Source organism: Rhea americana, unplaced genomic scaffold (assembly GCF_003343005.1).
Source record: "Rhea americana isolate MKP2758 unplaced genomic scaffold, rheAme1 scaffold_63, whole genome shotgun sequence".
Classification (NCBI taxonomy): Eukaryota; Metazoa; Chordata; class Aves; order Rheiformes; family Rheidae; genus Rhea; species Rhea americana.
Genome location: NW_028186790.1, coordinates 1,701,182 through 1,707,371, shown reverse-complemented (window position 1 = coordinate 1,707,371; position 6,190 = coordinate 1,701,182).

Genomic DNA, 6,190 nt, shown 5'->3' with positions numbered 1-6,190 from the left:
GGATACAAATATGGGGAGAGGTAGGGGCAACAGGRTCAGCTGGTCATAGTTCCTTGTGTTACCTCCTATGCTATGCTTTCTGTAAGACCATTATACRACAGTATAACATGCTGGAAGCAGGAGGTGGGTATAATTCATCTTATTTTAGAAGTTCATAATGTAGTACCTYGTCTTTCTGGGTTCCTTTTACAGTCAATGTGTCTGATGCAGTTTTTATGGTGTGCTTCAGGKGAGCTTTATTAGATATCCACTGTAGAATAAATAGATCTGATATGATGAGATCAGTTATGCCCCAGGTGTTTCTCTCTTTTGACTGTAAGGTAGACCCAAACAACTGTCTCAAATATAAGCATCTATAKTTGATTAAGCAAATCTCATCCTATAATCACCTCTGTAAGCAAACTGAAAAGCGCCAGGGAACATTCCCAGGCACTGGAATGCACTCCTCTATATCCTTCAATTTTTAGAATTGTCTTTGGGATAATTTTGGCCCAGGCCATCTAGTACTTTCCCAAACAAATACAGAGCATGGTTCAGGATTCAGCACCAGCCAGGGACCATTCTGAATTGTCAATTTGAATGCAGCTAGCCTATTCTGGAGACTAAGACAGTTTAACACTATAGACACAGCCAGGCTGTGCCAGCTGTCTCCAAGGATGGAAAATGGGCCCTGGCACTGCTTAGTTTACTAGCACAATCATATCCACAGCACAACTTCCATTTTAACTGTAGCTGAGAGTGCTCAATGTTTCGTCAAAATAGACCTGATGTTCCCAAGTTGATAGGACATTTAAAGCTTGGCTGGATATAAGCCATTTGAGTAGGCTAACATAGGACCTCTAGTAGAGGCAGGACTAGAATCTGGTTCCCTCCAAACAGGATTCAGTTGTTTTTCATTGCTGCAGCCTCCCCCCTCCCTTTCTTTTCTTTTCTTTCTTTCTTTCTTTCTTTNTTTTTTTTTTTTTTTTGAATTCTACAACAGTGTATAAAAGGCAGAAGGAAAGAAGCTGGACTTAGACATTTTGGCTGGATTCATGATCACATAGGTTTGTTCTTCATGAAACATGTCCTACTTGACCCCTACTGTTGTGTCTTAAGGCAATGCAGCTTTTGGAAATAATAAAGGGCTTTATCTTGCATAAAGGTAATAAATTCATTAATCTTCATGCTCCTTTTCCCCCCTTTGTTGAAAATACTGTACTCTTCATGGCACTAAACAGCCAGCAACATCACTAGAAGAGCTTTATTGCATTATCTCTGATTTCATGTCAGTGTCAGCGTAAAGAAATAAAGTTCTAATGYTGACCATACGCTCCTATAGAACAAGTACCTTTACTTCTTCGCTGAGAAGAAGTTTCTGTACCATGCTGCCTCCATAGGACTTGCAGCAAAAGCCAGGTTGGGCCATCTCTGAAAAAAAGGATTGAAGCTGACAAAATTTGCAGAGGCGGTCTCCAATATAGAAGTACAAAGTGCCTTAGGAGAATGTTTTATAAGGGTGATCTCTTCTACAAGACCTATAGCATTGCATTTTCCTTTGGAACTCACTTTTGTAAGTATAAAATAACAGAGCTGTCTTGCACTTTCCTCTGAACTGGGCTAAATAACAACACTACCCTCAATTTGGAATAGAGAAGTCAAATAATTCAAGGAAAGTCAGAATCAGGATCAACTCCTTTTACTTTCTTACTGGAATTCCTGTACTTAGAAATCTCTTTTCCAGCTTCCTTCAGATCTGTAGCATTGAAAATGCATTACATATAGCATCACAGGGCTGGCTTGAAAGCCCACAGGACGGATATAGGCTGTGTATGGAGCCCTTAGGAAGAACAACAGAGCAGGTAGACTTTGTAGTTCCACAGATTTCAACCTAGAYACGGGCTGTAGCAGACACCTTTGTTTTCAAAGCAATAAGTACTTTTCCAAATAGACAGGAACATGAAAATAAAGACATATGGTGACTGAAGAAATGAATATTCATTGTTAGCCTTTTATGATAACAGAAAGCATAGTAACAAGAGTTGAAAAGATGTGTACTAATTTTTGCAGAAGTGATAAGGAGAAGCACATCTGGGAGMATATGTGTTTGATTTTTTTTCTCGCATCTGAGGTGGCTTCTTCAGTCATTTCCATTTTCTCCAGCTGAATCCATATTTTCTCTCTTACAAAAGAAAACAAAACCACAACCTAACCTCTCCACCCACACAAAACATATTACTTAGCAGTTTTTACTGCCTGCTGCTCCCAGCTATCTTTGCAAGCTGTATTCTTTTAGCATTTAATTCCTCAGTTCTCTCAAGAAGTATAATATGTTAACATTATACATCTTACGATGCTCTTATTTGTAACAGATCTCACAGCTCCTTGTTAACACTGGAGACTTTTAAAAGGTAGCAGTGTGAATTAGCTATATCTGCTTAGAAAATAGGAAAGCTCGACAGGAGCAAAAACTATTTATTTCTAAAAAATTTCCAAAAAATTTTCCATTTTTGGTGAAAAATAAACTTTAAATAATATATTTTAAATCCTCTCACAAAAGCTTTTTCATTCAGTGAGTATTTTATTCAGCAAATACTCACTRTTTTAAAGCCCTGACTTAGAAGTCTTTACTTATGTGAGTAGGCTGTTATTCATTTTATGAATAAATGAAATGTTATTTCATTTTAGCTTCTTCACCAGCTGCTATGTAGATACTTAAGGAAATAAAACCCAGTTTGAAGAATAAAACTTTTATAATAAGAATGAACATTCAAAAATAGATCAATATATGTAAAGGATCTGACACTTGCTTCCACCTGTACAAGAATTTCAAAGACTACTAAGTACCTACTCCTGTAATTTCCATTACTTCCTTGTATGTCTTTCCTTATGTACCTGACTCTCCAGGCTTTACATTAACCTCAGGTGCTTGTGCATAAGCTCTCCAAAATTTTTGGTCATGTTTTCTCTGTACTGTTAGAGTCGACAAAGCCCCAGAAAGACATGAAGCACCTTTATGTTTCATACCGTATTTCTGCAAATGGGAGGATTTTCTCCACTATTTTCAAAACTACTACCATACACAAGACCAAAAGAGCAAACACAACCACTGTAACCACAGCCTTTTTTCCTGGAGTTTTGTCCAAACTTTTACATTCTTTCTTCAATGCCCTTGTCCTCTTGTATTGTGTATGGGTCAACTCTGACTCTCTTCCCACTCCTGCCCTCCCTGCCCMGCTCCTGTGTACTGCAGGCCCTGTGGTTTGAGGGAATTTAGAATTTAATGGAGAATTTTTAAGAACTGATTTTCTCTTAAAATACGTATTTCTAAAATTAAATTCAGAGTTTTTCTCCACTCTATTTTGAAAGAGAAAAGCATTTAAGCATATGGACACAAACTGTAACATGCCAGTCGGTCTAAAGTCTATTTTATTTACTCTAACATCCACAGCTTCTGTGGCTATTCTAAATCATTCCTCTGGTTCTTCACTGATGAAAATCTTTTAGTACCCTTAATTGTTAYTATATCCACCCAGCTATTAAACTACAATAACTTAAAATCACTATGTCAATAGGACTATTTGTAGCTTTACTTACTATCTATGAATAAATGTATGGCAATCTGGCTCTCAGGCATCAGACTCAACTTTCTTCTGTACCTAATCAGTGCACCTATGTCAATCCCTGCAACCCCTTGATGATTTTTATTTACGCTGTCTGCAGGTTTCCTGCATCTCATGGACACTCTAACGCTCGGATTCCCTTTTACACAATATTGTCCCTTTTTGGGAAGCAGGCTTCTCAGATTATTTTCCGTACTTTAGTCCATAGCAATTTAGCAATGTCATAGCTGAACTTTTCACCCCTCTATCCTGTTGGATAGAAAATGACCAAGACTCAGAGAACCTCAAGACAAAAGTCAGTCTTGCTACTTTAGGGTACCTTATTTAGAGGGACCTGTCCCACGGTGATCCAGATTCCTTGTGTGAAGCTTCTGAACTCTTCATGTGGTCAACAGGAAGATCTGGCCAACCTGCTGAGCAATGATCAGTTCTGTGGAGAGCTTGCTGGGCATGGCCGTGGCAACCAAGAGGTGCAACTGCAGCGTTCTCCCTCCCAAACTAGGTACCAACACTGTGTAAGCCATAGAGGCAATGAACGAACAACAGGTACMCCAGGGCTCCAGGCAGAGCTTCTTATGCTGAAACCCACAGTGCTAAGCTTTCATTGATGATCACACTCATAGCTTAGATATGGGGCCATATGCTGTCAGAGGCTATTGTAAGCCTGCTTGTGCAGTAATGAGGAATCARGTTCTGATTTCTCACTCAAGGTCTCACTCATGTGTGTAAGTACAAAGGCTTAATAAAGCCTTTACATTTAGACTTTATTCACTGGGAGCACTCAACCATTGGCCTAAGTGCATCATAAAATAGATAAAGAACTGTAATTTGTACCAATGGAGCTTAGCGTTTTCTGAAGTTGCTGAGGCAGATTTCCATCATGGGCAATGCTTTAAGTTGAGCAAGTGGGAGACTGACAGGGTCTTTTGTACAAAATTTCCCACCTTCAACCATTTCTTCTTGCTCCCTGTAGGAATTTCAGCCCACATTTGCAAGCGCCTTCAGATCTGGATATTTAGGCCACTAAATAAAAACARCCTGAATTTGAAAAGCATGCTGTGCTTGCAGCACTCATTCAAATATCTAAAAACTAAGTCGGTTTTACTAAGGTGCTGTGAATCTTGGCCACTGACTTTAGCCAGGTAGGTTTCCAAGCCAATCCTTCCAGTCTCCCTATCACATCACCTAGAGGAAGTTCATGTTTCCGTTTGCCTCAGGACCTTGATGGCCTCCAGCTCCCAAACCATGTCACTGGCTCTATGACCAAACACAAGCCCTTCAAAACTCTCACAGATTAACTCTTTTTCTATATGTCCTGTCCATCCAAACAGAAGGGAGAATGGAGGGAAGTCAGAATGAAAGGGATTGCTGAATAAACTGTTTTTCTCTAAAACACTGACAATTACCTCAAACTGAGCACAGACACTGCTAGTCCAGCCTTGGAGCAGGCAGAGTCTACTAACTAACAGTTTCAACTGACAGTCTCAAGCTCCTCAGTTTCCAGTCTCCTTCCTTCTGTTTCAATATTTTTTTTTTCAGAAGAACCTTGCTCTCTCAGGCTTTTCACAGTGTCCTTGGACCAGTCCCAAAATAAATCAATTTTTATTTGGCAAAACTAGCTAAAATGTAGCAGGAATTTGGTAGAGGGGGAGGCATCAAGCAGATTTTTTTTTAATTATATCACTCTGACATAGACTTACRAGCTAAATACAAAGCTCCTGCAAAGCAATCCTGCCTTTTCTCTCACCTGTCCTGCAAGGGGCTGTAGAGCTGGACCTGCTGTCCCATGCACTCCTCACTGAAGCTTCTGAAAGAGCAGAGCTTTATGTCTGTAGAGTTGGTGCGCAGCTGCCCTGCTGTAAACACATGCATTTCTCTGCTGCTTTCCTCTGGTCCTGGGAGCTGCAGAATTTCTCTGCTCTTATGTAATGGGCTGCTGGAGGCTTTCTTTGGAAAACCTCTTTTCCAGATGGAGGGTGATAGGAGCCTGGTCCTATCCTTCTTGGGTCACCATTCATGAAGCTGCAGGCAGATCGAGGGGCAAGAGCARTTAGTCTTTCTAACAGCAGAAGACAGTAGCTGGGGAATGAACTCTCTTTTCTCCTCCTTACCCCAAGTCTTTCCTAGAGCAGCTCTCCCCTTCTTAGGAGCATGGGGCAGCTCTGGCTGGATGACCTCAGGCTGTAGATGGGGGAAAGGGGGGAGATATCTGGCTGTGTGGGCGCTTTGCCCAGAGAGGTGCGTCCCCCTCCAGCCACAGCAGGGCTGCGTGTAGCGGGGGGATGCAGCAGCGGGACCGCGCTGGCGGGCAGAGGGACGGGGAGCAGAGCTGGGCAAAGCGCCGAAGAAAGTAGCGGGGCGAAGCCCGGCTCCGGCAGCCGGGGAGGAGCGGGAGCAGCTCGCTGCGGAGGGGCAGATGCACGGCGGGGTCGGGAGATGCTAAAATGCATCATCATCCTCGCCCCCCCCCCGGCCCCGGCAATTCCCCCCGTGCGTGGGTCGGAGTGCGGGGAGGAAGGGAAGCGGCGGCGCTTGGCAGCGAGGAGGGGGCTCCCCGCTGCCGGCACGGCTGGGAGAAGCCCACGGCG